The 17614-nt window shown below is 41.4% G+C and overlaps 1 long non-coding RNA gene across 1 annotated transcript; it reads left to right on the forward strand.

The window, feature by feature from the left end:
- Positions 1 to 16368: 16368 nt before the first annotated feature.
- Positions 16369 to 17187, forward strand: LOC110876501. The gene is made up of 2 exons (XR_002556663.2): positions 16369 to 16691; positions 16846 to 17187. It is a non-coding gene; the product is annotated as an uncharacterized LOC110876501 (long non-coding RNA).
- Positions 17188 to 17614: the final 427 nt, after the last annotated feature.

Genomic DNA, 17614 nt, shown 5'->3' on the forward strand with positions numbered 1-17614 from the left:
CTTCCGCCTCCCACCTCTGTTAGAGCGATAGGGAGCTTTCTCGGTCATGCCGGGTTCTATCGGCGATTCATTAAAGATTTTTCAAAAATCGCCAGACCCATGACCCGTCTGTTGGAGAAAGACGCTCCGTTCATATTTGGAGATGATTGCTTGAGAGCCTTTGACCTTCTCAAGCAAAAGTTGATTGAGGCCCCTATTTTAGTTGCACCGGACTGGAGTTTGCCGTTTGAGATTATGTGCGACGCGAGTGATTACGCCATAGGGGTCGTTCTTGGTCAAAAGAGAGAAAAGCACTTTCACCCGAGCTATTATGCGAGCAAAACTCTTCACGACGCTCAAGAGCATTATACCACGACTGAAAAAGAGCTCTTGGCGGTCGTTTTCGCATTTGACAAATTTAGATCGTACTTGGTGCTTTCGAAAACCGTTGTGTATACTGATCACGCAGCCATCCGATATCTCTTCAGCAAGCAGGACGCTAAGCCACGTCTGATCAGGTGGATCTTGTTGCTGCAGGAGTTTGATATTGAGATTCAAGATAAAAAGGGTGCGTTGAATGTAGCGGCTGACCATCTATCTCGGTTAGAGCATGGAGACATCGTGGACGCGCGTTGGGATTCCATAAATGACAACTTCCCACACGAGTCTTTGATGAGTGTTGAGATATGCGATGAGTCGCCATGGTTCGCTGACCTTGCGAAATACCTTGCTTGCGGGATTCTGATCAAAGGGTTGACTCACCAGCAAAAGAGGAAATTCTTTTCGGATGTCAAGCACTACATTTGGGATGACCCTTACTTGTTTCGGGTTGGTGCTGATCAGGTGATTAGGAGATGTGTTTCAGGGAAGGAGGCGACCGACATTCTGCGCCACTGTCACGAGGGACCTACCGGAGGCCACCATGGAGCCAACTTTACCGCCAAGAAAGTATTGGACTCCGGGTTTTATTGGCCGACTATATTTCGTGATGCGCAGAGCTGGGTTAGAGCGTGCGATGCTTGCCAGAGGGCGACAAATATATCGGCACGTGATGAAATGCCTCAGACCTGGATTCAGGTTTGTGAAGTCTTTGATATCTGGGGGATAGACTTCATGGGACCATTTCCCCCCTCACGAGGTAATAAGTACATCCTGGTCGCGGTTGACTATGTATCGAAGTGGGCGGAGGCACAGGCCTTGCCCACCAATGATGCCAGGGTGGTCGTGAGATTTTTGAAAAGCTTATTTGCCCGGTTCGGCGCTCCGAAAGCGCTTATCAGTGACAGAGGGACGCATTTTTGCAATACTCAGCTCGAGAGAGCTTTGTCCCGTTACGGTGTGCATCGCCGTCTATCCACGCCCTATCATCCACAGACAAGCGGGCAGGTAGAAGTCACGAACCGGGGGCTGAAAAGAATTCTTGAGCGGTCGGTTGGTGCAAACCGCAAGGATTGGTCAGATAAGCTTGATGAAGCGTTGTGGGCCTTCCGTACGGCTTACAAGACGCCTATTGGGACTACTCCCTTTAGGCTTGTTTACGGAAAGGCATGCCATTTACCGGTTGAGCTGGAACATAAAGCGATGTGGGCGCTAAAGACCGCAAATTTGGACCTAAAAGCCGGAGGTGAAGCCCGGTTCCTCTAGATTCACGAGTTGGAAGAGTTGCGACAGCACGCTTATGAGAACTCCGTGTTGTACAAGGAGCGCACGAAGAGATTGCATGATAAACGCTTGAAGGACCACAAAGAATTCCAAGCGGGCGATCTCGTTCTTCTTTACAACTCGCGGTTGCGCTTATTTCCCGGAAAGCTCCATTCACGTTGGACAGGCCCATACACGGTTAAAGAGGTATTTCCGTATGGGACTGTCGCAATAGAGAACGCGGACGGCGTTATTTTCAAAGTAAATGGGCATCGCTTGAAGTTATACGTTGCCGGGCCGACAGAGTCGGTGATGGAGGTCATTGAGCTCCAAACCCCACACACATCATAAGTGTGGGGAGGAGAGAGTCTACGCTGCTGACTCGTGGATCAAAAATGCAGCAAGAGCGTCTTTGGCGCAATAGGGACAAAATTGTCCATTTTTATGTTTTTATAGTTTTAGCGTAATTTAGGTTAGTTAGGTAGTTTCCGATAGTTTGTACAGTTTCTATTCGTGCCGAGCGAGGGTTCTATGTTGCAATATTGTTAGAACAGTTGGTGTGTCGAAAAAAAAATGGCGAAAAACGGCCAAAACAGTTGCTGGAAATGCATTCTGCAGAAAATTCTGATCTGCAGCTGATGCACGCCCGTGCCAGTATCCGCACGACCGTGCGTTTTCGAGGATCAGGCACGGTGGGTCGCACCCTCGGTGCATCACCGAGGAAAATGAAAGACGTCGGTTTCGCACGACCGTGCCGACGGGCGAACGACCGTGCGGCAGGCTGAGGGCATTTTTGTCATTTTGCACATTATATATACCCTCATCTGCAGAAAAATCTATCATTCGCGAACCCTAGCAACTGCAGCCGTTCCAGAGCGGTTTTTACACCAAATCGTACGATTTTTCGCACGATCTCGCACCCAACTTCGCACGGTACGTCTCTAGTGTTAGATTTCTTGTTTTCCCACTTTCTAGGTTAGATTTATTCCGATTCTTCAAGGAAATTTTTAGGGTTCTCTTCATAAACAAATCGAAACCCTAACCCTTGTTGAATCGAAGTATCGTGAACACCCGGTTGACTTTCAGACCCCTGTTGACCCAATGCTTGTTAAAATTTTATAGAAATCAGGTTGTTCTAAGTATAGGGGTCGAAAACTGTAGAAACTGAACGGCACGGTCGTTCCTCAGGTGGAACGGACGTGCAGTTCCTACTTTTTCATAATTTCTGTTGTTGATCGGTGATGCACGGTAGTGCAACGGGTTGTCTGATTTTGCACGGTCGTTCTGCTTAAGGAACGGGCGTGCGTGTCCGAGAATCACTGGGCTTGACTGTTAGTTCTCGGATATGCACGACCGTGCATATCGATGCACGCTCGTGCCATTTGCCCAGTTCAGTTGGACAGAAGCTTCATAATTTGCTGCTCGGCTGTTTTCAATTCCATTTTCTCCTGTTTCTGTCTTTCTAACAATGTTCCCCATTACAGATGGATCATCCCTTCCTACAGTTCGATTCTAACAACGAGCGTGAAGCTTTGTGCATTCCAAAAAGAGACGAGTTATGGGCCCGGAGGGGGCAATTCGGAGTGCCTAGATGGCTTGATTGGGAAGTTATGCAAGAACTAAATCAATACGACCGTTTAGAAAATATGATGAGTCGTCCACTTATAAATCTGGCCGGTTGCAACCGACCCGTGTACTTGGAGCTTACCATAGAGTTCTTTGCATCATATGCTTATGAGAAGCCAGTTGCTGCTCGTAGACCCAAATTCCGCCACAAGGAGCGGATAGCTTTCCGATTGTGTGGTAAATGGCACCGGTGGTCGGTTGGTCGTCTGGGAAGGAGACTCGGTATTTACACTAGGGAAGACATGGATGATGCCAGTGTCTTCACAGAGTAGTTCACTTTCCCGTCTGATGCAGCAAGGGATGAGTTTTGGGCTGCAAATGCTGTTGGGGACCCATACAACCCAAGGATGTCAAAGGCCTCACGACTTAAAGACCCTCTGGTGCGGGTGATGCACCATGTGTTTAGCCACACTATATGCGGGCGCATGGACAGTCTTGGTAACTGTCCAACACCAGATCTGATTTTTCTTTACGCATTGGTGGAGAAGGCGCCAATTAATTTAGCGGCGCGTATGGCTGAATACTTTGTGAAGAGCTCAGGAAGGACCCCTAACAGTCAGATACATGGCGGTCAATATGTGACCGAACTTGCATACAACGAACACCTCATGACTGACGAGGTACTTCAGAGTCTCACCCTGATTACTGAGGGAGTGCATGTTGACATCAGGTCGCTGAAGGCGATGGGGTTATTGTCGAGACTGATCACGGGGATAGGTTGAGGGGGCTGAATAACGAGGTCTGGGACCCATTACCCCCGCTCCCAGCAGAGGAAGAGGAAGAAGATGTAGAGATGCACGAGCAGCACCAGCCACACACACCGCCACACCAGCCGCAGCACCACGAGTTCTACCAGCATCAGAATTGGCCTGAATTTTATCAGCAGTTCCAGCAAATGTGGGTCACGCAGGAACAACATGGTACGTATATCGATCAGATCAGGACCAGCCAGGACCAGATCCGGGTCAGTCAGGATCAGCTGCGGACCAGTCAGGATCAGCTGAGGCAGAGCCAGGAGAGCTTGTATCAGGGGGTGAGTGCCGGGTTTTCGTACCTATTTGGGGAAATGCACCATGCATATCCCAACTACTTCCAGAACCCTCCAGAGTTCCCACCGTGGAACCCTCCTGGTTACGGTGGTGCGGGCCCGTCCTTCACGAGACACGATGACGATGATGACGAGTAGGAGTTGGCGGTGATGATCGTTGGTGGCTTTTATATTAGTATTTGTTATTTCGGGTGTTATTTTTGCATACTATTTCCAACACCCTCGGATTGTTTTGTATTTTAAAACATTTTACTTTTTGTTATGTCTTTATTTGAACTATTAGTATGCATGTACATTATGGTTTATTTGTGTTTATCTATTACTGTTCTGTTTCTCTGTGCCATATGCCATACTTGCAGATTCTGGCTATCAAGTCTTTGATCGGAGCATATGACCAGACGTAGCTTTGGAAGTCTCGATTCATTTGATATCATCTTGAGGGGAGTACTATTATCCTTTTTCTCTATATTTCGGGTTTCGCATTGGGGACAATGCGAAGTTCAAGTGTGGGGAGGGGGTTAACTTTGTTAACTTTGTTTGTCCTCATATATCTAAAAAAAAAAACAGAAAATCAGAAAAATCATTCAAAAATACCTGTATTTTGTATATATTTTAGTAAATAAACCGGTTGATTGTGTTTTAGAAAGCATCGGACTTGATAAAAACTCGACAAGCAAAATATTTTTGAAAAAAGGAAACCGGAAAGCGTGACAAACAAAGAAAGACTTACATGATAGTTTTCACACTTTTACCCATTCCATCCGTTACGTGAGCATATTTGAGCCTATTGTTATATATTTGTTCATTTCGGATATAGGAGTGAGCCGGATGTTATGTGTAATATAGAACTTGTCACTAGTATGCTTGTTAAAACCATGAACTTGTGAATTTGTGTAAAAGTGATAGAGGCACTTAGATTACTCCTTTGTTGTAAACCTTGTTCTTTGTGTTGTGCTTCCCGTTCACCTTATATTACCCTTTAGGATTAACCATGTCGAGCCTTCCCGTTTACTTTTGTTTACCCACATTATCGCCCACTTAGCCAAATTTATCCTTTGTATGTTTTTAAACCCTTTTTAGTGTTGAAACTCGGACAAAATAATCGTTTAACTAGCATTTGTTTCGGTTTATTGTATAGTTATTTATATATATATAAAAAAAAACACAACCCAGAAAATAAAACACCCTAAAATAGGGTGAAGTTGATAGAAATCGAGCAATTTTGAATGCTTAAATGTTAAAATTTCGTTGATAAGCTCGATTGCGCTTTAGTCGCCTTTTTAAGGCGTTTGTATGTATAGTTGTATTATGTTCTTGCTAGTTAAACGCTAAAACCGAGTTTTAACCATTTTCGCCACTTTAAATGTCTACTTCCATACCCTTCGCCCAAGCCTAACGTTACAACCCGTAAAGACCTCTTGATTTACACTTATTTGCATGTTAGTTGGTGGAGACGAGATCTTATGACAAGCTTATGATATTGCATGTTTCATTGACTAGGCGTTGAGTGTTTACACATACACATTTTATGTATGTTTCATAAATAAAACCGAGTGTGTGAACATTGTGAGTCGTGTGAAGATTAGCATGTGAGTCAATTAAATGTGAAGTCACGGCTTTTTTGGTTGTCGCTTGTTAATTGCATATGCTTGTTGGGTTTGAGTCTTTTGATGATGTCTTTCGACAAACCGGCTAACTGTTTATAGTCGTTTTCAATAAAATAGTGTGTAAATTATCGTACTTGTTTCTTTCCATCTTTTATTGCTTTTTAGTTCTGCTTGCTTGAGGACAAGCAAGGTTCAAGTGTGGGGAGATTTGATATTCGCTAATTTACACATATTTTAGTCCAACGTTTTACCCCCATTTTATGCGTTTTCGGCCATAAAACCGTCATTCGGATACTTAATTATCTACATTTTTGTTTACAGGCCTAAAACAGCATACCAGACGAGATGATAGCAAAAACGAGGACTTTCCGGACAAAACGACGAAGCTGCGAAGATTCTGCGGAAAAAGACTGACCTGGGCGTTTGGCACGGTCATGCGGCCATATGCACGCCCGTGCATATCCGACAACCGAAGAAGACCCGGCAGTGAACCAGGCGTGCAACTCACCGTGCAAGGCACTGAAGGCAAACCCGAAACAGCACGGTCGTTCCATGTGAAGAACGGTCGTGCGGTTCCGAGATCAAATATAACCTCGGAACGGAACGGCCAAGGAACAGCGCGTGCAACCCAGACCTCGGAAAGGAACGCCCGTGCGATCGGGAGAACGCCCGTGCGTGGCCGAAGACCAGTCAACGATCTGTGACGTCATGCGGTATGGTGGACCACCACCAATAATGCTTAAAGTGCACGACCGTGCGATCTGGAGAACGGCCGTGCGACACCGAAATTGCATATAAACAGAACAGAACCATTTTATCCGTAACTCTGGACATTTTGGGAGCTCTGCAGGCGATTTTGAGGCTCCGAAGGCTGCTGCTTTCACTCGGATTCAAGCCACATTGCCCGGTTTTGCTCATTTACTATCCAGATTCTCATTCTTATGCTTGTTTATGGTTTGGTTTCTCAAATCTTTCCATAATTTGTTTATATTTCAAGCATTTAGACTGATTATTATGTATTAATGTAAGCCTTTGGGCAAAAACACAACAATCCCTTGCTTGATTAGTATGTTAATCTATGCTTGTAATGACATTTTGAAGTATTTTCTATGATTATCTTTGATGATTAGTTTGCAACCTTGTTATTGATATTGATTTCTTGATTATAAGTAATTGTGTTAGATGATTGGTGCTTGGTTAGGTAAGATAGTTGCAAAATGAAGCTTATTTAATCATGTATTAGTAAACTTTTAATTTGGTTAACTAGTTTAACTTGGTTAAAATGTGGACACCATGATACTCTAACGGGTTAGTGGTTTAATAAAATGTAATTATTGTTAATCAAGAAAGCTTGCCTTCACGGAAGGACTCTAACGGGTTAGATGGTGTTGTTACGGATTCTTGCCATGATTTGTTAGCCTAGTTAGTAGTTTCGGCCAAAATTGCTATCTTGGTGAATTTATGTGTAAGATTTGTAAAATGAACTCGGTTGTGATTTAATCTAGTTTATGCTTGTCTCGGTGGTTGCATTGTGTTTATCGGTGTTGCTTTCCTTGATTAAGTGAGGTTAGAAAACTCCTAACGGATGACTAACTTATTTTTAGGAGATTTTCATAGACATTTATCAATTGCACGTTAAAGAACAATTTTAGGTGGTTAAAGTGTGTTTATCGTTTTAACTTTCCGAATGATTGTCATGTTAGGATTCCCGAAAGGGATACTAATTGTCTCGAAATGGAAAATTGACCGAATGCTTCTAAATGCCAAAACTGACTTAGTTGACATGCTGTGGTTGTGTATTAAGCAAGGCTATTTATATATAATTTACTATGTTTTATAAGTATTTATTTATTCTTACTTTAGTTTAATTAAAAACCAAAACAAATTATGTTTTTACCGGTAATTTAGTGACAAAGGTCTAGTATTATTTCTCCGCCCATTTCCGTGGATCGATACTTGGTTCTTACCGATACTTTACTACATATATGACGGGGTACACTTGCCTCTTTCGTGTGTGTTTTGATGTAAAAGTAATAATCACTTTTATAAATTTAAAACCAATTCGTGTGTAAATTCATTGTAAAAATATGTATAGTCGCGCACGTACCAAGTTTTTGGCGCCGTTGCCGGGGAATGGCGAGTTTTAGGAACGACCCGAGTCATTGTGTTATCGGTGTATATACTTGTTAATATTTGTGTATATTTTTCGTGATTATTTATTTGTTGATTTATTTGTTAATAATTCTTGCTTTCAATTCAATTTATTCATTTTTGTGATTGTTTTGTACACTTGTAAATTTTTATTCTATTTATTTGTTCAAATCCGGATTTATTTATTCATTTATTCTTTGAGTTTTCGGCTCTTAAAAATCATTCTTGTACTAGCCGATTCGATTATTTCCGTTGCTTTAATTTTTATAAAAATTTCGGCCCATTTTCGGATTTTTATAAATTTTACAGCCTATATTTATACATATTCTGCTTTTATTTAGCAAAAAAAAAAAAAAACAGCATTATTTTATTAATAAAATATTCATTGTGTCAGTTTTTCATTTGCAGGTTGATGTCCTCAACTCCCGCACCCGCTATTGCTGAGCCGACTGACGAACCAGCGCATAATCTTAGAAGAAGTAGGAGGCTGCGCGAAAGGTCACTCGTCGTTGCACAACGCATTGCAAATGCAATTGACGAGCCGGTGATTATCTCTGAAGACGAAAGCTTAGAGGACGAGGAGAGAGTCGTCATGGCGGACGACGACCGACCATTGAATGAAACAAATCAGCCCGGAAGGGCAGGCCTGGAGCCGAGTATCCTTCAGCCCACTATAGATGCACCTAATTTTGAAATTAAATCTAGTGTTATTAACATGTTGCAGAATTCGGTGCAGTTCGACGGACGTGAGCATGAGGATCCCGGGAGGCATATCGCTGCTTTTCTTGCTATTTGTTCGACATTTAGGATGACTGGTGTTTCAGAGGATGCAATTCGGTTGAGGTTGTTTCCGTTTTCGTTGCGTGACAAAGCTAGAGCTTGGCTTATGTCACTTCCTGCCGGGTCCATCAGGACCTGGAATCAGTTGGCGGAGCAGTTTATGCAGAAATATTTTCCACCTGAGAAAACGAACAAACTACGGAACCGGATTGTTTCCTTCCGCCAAGACGAGGGCGAGTCGTTGCATGCGGCTTGGGAGAGATTTAAGGATCTGTTGATTGATGTGCCACATCACGGCTTCTCCAAGCGACAGCTGGTTTTGACGTTCTATCAGGGGCTCAGCTATAACACGCAGGAGCGATTAGACGTGAACGCAGGCGGCGATCTTGGAACTAAGACGCCGACTGAAGCGTATGATATTATCGAAAAAGCTGCGTTGAAATCCAGCTCGCGTCGGGATGGAGATAGAGGTCGGGCAACATCAACATCATCTCGCTCAGGAGTTCATGCTGTAGACGACTACACGGCCATTACTGCACAACTCTCGGCTCTTACATCGAGATTCGACAAGTCCCAGATGATTGCGCATGCTGGCTCGGGATGTGACCAGTGCGGAGTGTCACACGAGCCTGGGGCATGTTTTCAGGGAGTCGTATATGAGGGCCATGAAGAGGTAGATTTTGTGAGTAATCAAGTGAGGCCGCAGAACAACCCGTACAGCAACACCTATAATCCCGGATGGAGAAATCACCCAAATTTTGGGTGGCGAGCGAATGCAGGAAATCAGAACCCATTGGGGTTCACTCAGCGTGCTCCAGCGCCTCAGCAGGGTCAGCAGTACCAGCAGTACAACCAACCCTACCAGCAGCGTCCATATTCGTACCAGAATCAGGGTACTGGGAGTAGCTCCCAGCAACAGGCCCCTCAGTCCAATTCCAAGCTGGAGGATATGATGGCTCAGCTCCTCTCTAGCTCTGAAAAACGATACCAACAAAGCGAGGATCGTTTTCTAGCTAACGAGGGAGAAATGAGGAGTCAGAAGGCCTCGATTCAGAATATCGAGAATCAGGTTGGTCAGCTGTCACAGATGATGTCCAAAAGACCCCCAGGCGGTCTTCCGGGTAATACAGAACCAAACCCGGGCGGACAGAGGGATGTAAATGCTGTGATGACCAGGAGTGGAAAAACTACCGGACCCGTCATATCGGACTCAGCACCGATCACTGAAGCGGTCCAGACTGACACACCGGACGAGGTGCAAGCCAGGCTGCGCCCAGCAAGTACAGCACAAGTCCAGGAGCCGGTCAAAGATTACACTCCTCCAGTACCTTATCCAGGCAGGCTGAAGAAGCAGAAGAACGAAGAACAATACGGTAAGTTCCTTGAGTTGTTTAAGCAACTACACATCAATATACCGTTTGTTGAAGCCTTGGCCCAGATGCCAAAGTATGCGAAATTCCTTAAGGATATCCTCTCGAATAAACAGAAGCTCGAGGATATATCATGTGTGGTGATGAATGAAACTTGTTCCGCCGTTCTGCAAAACCGTCTGCCCACGAAAATGGAAGATCCTGGTAGTTTCACGCTCCCGTGTTTGATTGGAAACATGTCTGTTAGCCATGCATTGGCTGACTTGGGAGCAAGTATTAACCTTATGCCGTATAAGGTTTTTACTAAACTGGATCTGGGTGAGCCGTCACCCACTAGGATGAGCATTCGGTTGGCAGATCGCTCAATAAAGTATCCGCGCGGATTTGTGGAAAACATGCTTGTAAAAATCGATAAATTTGTTTTCCCCGTGGACTTTGTTATCCTTGACATGGATGAAGATTCAAGGGTACCTTTGATACTTGGACGTCCTTTCCTCAATACAGCGAGGACGATTGTTGATGTGGCAGCTGGCCAAATCACGCTCCGAGTGAATGATGAGCACGTGACATTCGATATCAAAAGATCGATGCAGCATCCGCAATGTCACGATGACAAGCTTTATTACGTCGACATTGTCGATGCATGTGTGTGCTCTCATTTTCAAGGTACTATTGACGAGATTGATTCGGACACACGTCTGTCGTGTGGGGACCTGATTGGCATTACGCAGGAGGGCCACGATTTCGAGCAGCCAGTCTATCAGATTGGTGACGATGGTTCCCAGAGTCCGGAGAGATTTCTTGAAATTGACCATGTGAAAAAAGGGGAAGCAGAGCCTTCGGTTGATGATCCGACGCCTTTGGAGTTGAAAGAACTCCCGCCACATCTCGAGTACGCATTTCTAGACGAGGAGCGTCGCCTACCGGTCATAATTTCAGCATCATTGGAAAAGGATGAGAAAAATCGGCTTCTCGAGGTTCTGAGACTTCATAAGAGAGCCATTGCATGGAAAATCATGGATATCAAGGGAATCAATCCTTCTTTTATAAACCACTCTTCCCTTTTTATAAAAAATCATCATATTTTGTACCATTTTTTACCCGCTACCACCCCATCTCTCGCTAAAAAATTATCATGGCTTCACCCGTTTCTTCCATTTCTTCAATTTCTTCTATGTCTTCATCGTCTTCGTCCGAGTGGTATTCATCATCTTCGGAAGAGGATGTTATTATGCACAACATGATTATGAACGCGGCTCAGGTGTTCATGGCGGCCGATGAAGGGTCGTCCCAACCGCTAACTAGACGAGCAAAATATAACCGAGACCAAGAAGGTATTTTATTTTTTTCCTTATGTTTTATATAGATTTTAAAATGTATTTTTTAATTAATTTCATTTATGTTTTCTTCTAAATTTATAGCCGGCCACGATAAACTAGTAGCCGATTATTTTGCCGACGAACCCGTGTACCCAGCCGAGATTTTTCGACGTCGTTTCCGCATGAGTCGTCCACTGTTCTTACGTATTGCAGGTGACATGGCCCAGTTTGATCCGTTTTTTACATTGCGAAACGATGCTAGGGGGCAAAGGGGTTTCAGTAATTTACAAAAATGTACGTCGGCCATTCGCCAACTTGCGTACGGTTACGCACCAGATGCATTAGACGAGTACATTAGGATGTCTGAAAGAACCGCACGTCGATGTTTGTACAAGTTTTGCAAATGGGTTGTCAAATTGTATAGCAAGCGATACCTGCGGAAACCGAACGCAAACGACGTTCAAAAATTATATCAAGCACACGAACAGAGACATGGTTTCCCAGGAATGCTCGGGAGCATTGATTGCATGCACTGGCAGTGGCAGAACTGCCCGGTTGCATGGCAAGGTCAGTATACTAGGGGAGATTAGGGACATCCGACTATCATTCTAGAGGCTGTTGCGTCACAGGATCTCTGGATATGGCATGCTTTTTTTGGTCTACCTGGTTCGCTCAATGACCTCAACATCATATACCAGTCACAGATTTTTGATGATGTAGTGGCGGGTACAGGTCCAGACACAAGCTTTACGGTTTCAGGGGTGGAGTACAGGCGAGGTTACTACCTAGCCGATGGGATATACCCAACGTACTCGACAATCGTTAAAACTATCCCGCACCCGACCGACGACAAAAGGAAAAAGTTTGCAAAGTTTCAAGAGGGCGCAAGAAAAGATATTGAACGGGCTTTTGGTGTTCTACAAAAAAAATGGCACATCATTTCTATTCCAGCACGTTCGCAAACACCAAGGAGGTTACGACACATTACGTACGCTTGTATCATCCTTCATAACATGATCATTGAAGACGAAGGGAGAGCGATATGCGTTTACGACGAAAACGCGTCTACTGGAAATTCTGTTCCAGTTAGTGAGGAACAACAAGATTTGAACGCCTTCGCTCTACGTAACGAGTACACACATCACAACCTACAAGCGGACTTGGTGATGTACATTTGGAACAACGCTCAAAACGAACCCGCCCACCACATGGAAGACGAAGACTAGTAGCTTATTTTAATATGTTAGGATATTTTTAAGTTTTTTTTTTAACTTTAGGTTTTTAAGTTTATATTTTTTTTAGTTTATTTTTTTTAAGTTTAATTTTTTTTTAAGTTTATGTAATGTTTTTTAATATTAATGAAAATATTTTGTTACTTTATTTGTTAAATGTTTAAAAAAAGTTGAAGATTAAAAAAAATAAAAAAAATATAAAAGTGGTGGAGGATGATGACTAGGACCATCCTCCCATGCCCCCTAGTTTTGGAGGATGATCCATCCTTGGGAGGACTATGATGTGTCGCCTACGTGACGGATCATCCTTCAAGGATGGTCCATCACCATACCATGTAGTCTTAAAGGAATAAGTTATAAAAATAGTGGGATGTAGCAACGGAAAAATTGCAGTCGTGTGTTACGGGTATCCATGTGATATTCAGGTTTTATTTGGTGCCGTTCATATCCTCCTAACATGTCACAATTATTATCATTTAAACATGCCATATGTGCAGTGTGTATGCCGATTTCTATACGAAAAATATACGATCTTTGACTAGACACAAGTATTTTAGGCTAATTTTATATGCATCTCTTAAATAATGTTTAGGTTTATACCTATTGTTATAATGGTTTAGATGATGCACCATTATATTTGTATATAGATCACTCATGTGTGAGATTGGCGTAATTTAGACATTGTAATTGGTTTAAACATACTTTTATAACTGAACAACTTAGACACTATTGTAACTAGCTTAGATGCATCTAGGGGTGTAAACAACGTGAGGCGAGCCAAGTTCGAGTTTGTCTAAGCTCGAGCTCGGCTCGTTTCGAGTTCTAATTCTAAAGTTCGAGCTTGACTCATGAGTAAGTTTTCAAGCTTGGACTCGGCTCGGGCTCGGCTAAGTTATTTATTATCTTTTTAATATTTGCAATTATAGTAATTATTAGAGTAAATTTCTGTTTTTGTCCCTGAAGTTTGTCAATTTTAACTATTTTAGTCCAAAAATCTAATTTATAACAAATCCAGCCCTGAACTTTGCATTTCTTAACGCTTTTCATCCCTAAGGGTTGCTTTTCATTTAATTCTTAGGGATGAAAAGCGTTAAGAAATTCAAACCTTAGGGATGAAAAACGTTAAGAAATGCAAACCTTAGGGATGTTTTTGTTATAAACTAGATTTTTGGACTAAACTAGTTAAAATGGACAAACCTCAGGGACGAAAACAGAAATTTACTCTAATTGTTATAACATAGTATAAATTTTAGAGTAAGCTGGCAAAATGGTCTCTGAGTTTTGATCACTTTTGACACTTTAGTTCAAAACTCAAACCTTTTGAATCTGGGTCCCTGTGGTTTCAATTTTGTTGCCATCTTCATCCAAAAGCAAAATCTGGTCAGATTTTTCAGTTAACATCCAGCTATGTTTGTTTTTTTCCTCCCTTTTAATGAATAGAAAATCGGTCAGATCTTTTAAATATTTTAAAATAAAACATTAAAAGACCATTTTGCCCTTCGTTAAAAGGGAGAAAAAGACAAAAAAACTGGATGTTAACTGAAAAATATGACTAGATTTTGATTTTGGATGAAAATAGCAACAGAATTGAAACCACATTGACCCAGATTCAAAAGGTTTTAGTTTTAGACTAATGTGACAAAAGTGACCAAACCTCAGAGACTATTTTGGCAGTTTACTCTAAATTTTATTATAAAAAACATTTTAGATGAAATTGGCCACCAAACCTTTGGATCAAAGGTGATAGTTTACTCTACAATAAAAGAATATCGTATAAAATACACACACATGTCATCTATATCTTAAAGAACAACTAGGATTTTGCCCGACGCGCGTTGCGGCGGCGTGCGACGGGTAGAAACATATAGTAAGAGAAAACACGATTCGTAAAACGCGGTGCGTAAAAGACAATTACAAAAAAAGTGTAAATCACAAAGGTAGACACAAAGTGTAGAACACAATGCCAAAGACATTTCGAAAAAAACAAAGCATTGGCATTTGCAAAGTAGAAGTTGTAGTCTAGGGGTTACAATTGCAATTTTTTTAAAGTTTGGTGGGTGTAAAAATGGAGTAATAGTGCAAGGGGTAAAAAACCGAAGTCTAAAAAAGACAAAGTGTAAAAGTATAGGGGTGGTGGCGGAAATGTGTAAAAGATGAGATGGTGTTGGCGGAAATGTAAAAGAAGAGGGTTGGTGGCGTAACTGTGTAAGAGCTAAGGGGGTGATGGTGGAAAACCAAAATAGAGGGTTGGTGCTGGCAAAGTTTGAAAGATAGGGTTGTGGTTTTGGAAATTCAAAGTAGAAGGTTTGGGACTAAATTTGTCATTTTATGAAACTTTGAAGATACCAAAGTCAAGGGGCTAAAATTGCAACATCGTGAAAGTACGGGGGCAGGGAGGCAAAGCCGGTGGGAAACCCGAGCGCGTTGCGTCGCAAGTACATTGAAAACATCGAATAGATTAGTGGAAGCGTTATGTAATGCGTTAAACGTATTAAAACGCACATTTTGACGTATCGAATTTAACTCAATAGCATTGTAGCTGGATAAAAATGTAAAGAATATCGTATTTATATGTGACCCGACTCATACATAGGAAACGTACAAAAAGCATAAAATGTGTATTAAAGGAAAACTAACACGTGTAATCAAAAGTGAAATTCATATCAACGGAAAAAATTATACCTTAGCGTGTTGCGGTAGGGTCGAAACGCAGAATTGAAAACGTACATAAAACAATCAAAAAACAAAATATATTTGACCTGACTTGTTCCCTAAAAAAAGTTTACATCGAAACATATACCAACTCGAATTTATACCGACATATAAATTTTAATATTCATAATACAACCCACGGGCGATGCGTCGTAGGCACGTTGCAAACAGATTAGTCCAAGCGCTATGTCATGCGCAAACCATATGAAAGCCCATGTCTTCACGTATTCAGTTCAACTCAATATATGGTTGAATCCAAACGTTTAGTTTTTTAAAAAAGAAATTAGCGAACGAAAATAATTAAAGAAAGCGATAAGCTAAAAATGTATAGATATACGGTACAACGATAAAGTTGAAACATTATAAACTTTTGAGATTAAACCTCAATAGTCTAATATTGCAATGTAATTGAAGTTTAACTTGGAAAGGAAATGGACTCAAAACCCAATTTAACAAAACTAAAAGCAAAGGGCCAAAATGTATTTTACTTAAAGTATGGGTGAAAAATTGAAGTTTAACTAACTTGGAAAGGAAAGAGACTCAATTGAAACGTAATTTAACAAAACTAAAAGCAAGGGTCAAAATGTACTTTACTCAAAGTATTGGTGAAAAGAGGAAATGTCGAAATGGACTCAAAACGTAATTTAACAAAACTAAAAGCAATGGGCCAAAATGTATTTATTCAAAGTATTATGTGAAAAAGGAAAATCGCAAATGCATGTCGGTTGCCTATGCCACCGGTTTTGTGTTTTAAATAAGTTTATAATTGAGATTTGATTTTATTATAATAGTCACATTTAAAATTCTTGTGTAATTACAAACAGGAAACGTAAATGTTGAAAGTAGGTGCTTCAAGCCTCCAACTGGACTTTAAAATAAAGGTATTCTAAATGGGCTGCATTTTATAGAATTTGGGCTGGAAGTTTGAAACAAAAACAAAGTAGTTGGTCGGTGGCGCATGCCACCGACTTTGTACTTTAAGACTTTAGGGTAATGTCGTTGTTACCGTTGAATTTACAATATTACCCTCAGTGACTGCTAAACTCCGCGACACGTATTCTATCTCCAAGCCTCTCACAAAATCTCACGTTCTCCCTCTATCTTTTCCCAATCTTGCTTCATACAATGTTCCAGATTAATCTTTTTCCTGAAAATCACTGAGTTTCGTCCTTCCTACTTCCTATTTCTGTTCGCCAGTGTGTATCGCAATGGTCATTTCTTTACAGGTGAGCCATAATCGATCTCTTAAAATTGATAAACCCTAAATCGGTAATCGGTATGTTGACAGGTGAGCCTAAATCTTGAAATCCCTAAATTGATAATCGGTTTGATTTCTTAATTTCAAATTTCATTTTTGCTTTCTTTGTTTTCTGTTTAAAGTAACAGAGACATGATTGAAGTGATGGGGAACACCAATCTTGTTAGGAAGAGGATATCGGTTCTTGACAGTAAGCTTGGAAATCCAAGTATAGAGCTGAAGTCGCTAAAAACTGTCACACCCTGATTTCCCGGCCCATGGAAAGTTCATCACTGTTACCCCTCTGGTTTTCTAGGAGAATAACCTTCCCGGTTTGAAACTTATGTAGTGTACGAACGCGCGTTAGCCACTATAATGCATTTTATGGTTCTTAGTTACCTTATATTTTGTTTGTAGCTATCCTTATTTGCTTCAAGTTTGCGTTACCGGGATGTGCTTTTCAAGTTACGTTAGTTGCTTTCTTATGAGAATCTGTTGTATTAGAAAAAAAAAAAAAAAAACTAGAAATAATGTTCTCCTTTTGATATTTCTCTTATACAGTAGAAAATCTTGAATTCAAACTTTTCACAAAACTAGAGTCACATTCTTTTTATCCTTAGTAACTGCAACTATACATGCACATCAAGATTTTCCTCTTTTTTTAGCTTATATTAGTTTATACAATGTGCTTTTATAGGCCTTCATATTTATACTTAAAAGTTTGAGTGTTATAAAGTTATGCTATGGTAGTTGTATATACAAAATTATAGGATGGTTTATTGCGAGAGTTTGGCTGTACCGAAGTTGTTCTAAATTCATTAGATCCCCATTAAAGTGAATATGTGTATGCATGATGCATATACATCTATTTATGAGCCTGTCCTTTGTATTTATGCAGCATATTAAACTATA

Source organism: Helianthus annuus, chromosome 1, assembly GCF_002127325.2.
Source record: "Helianthus annuus cultivar XRQ/B chromosome 1, HanXRQr2.0-SUNRISE, whole genome shotgun sequence".
Taxonomy (NCBI): domain Eukaryota; kingdom Viridiplantae; phylum Streptophyta; class Magnoliopsida; order Asterales; family Asteraceae; genus Helianthus; species Helianthus annuus.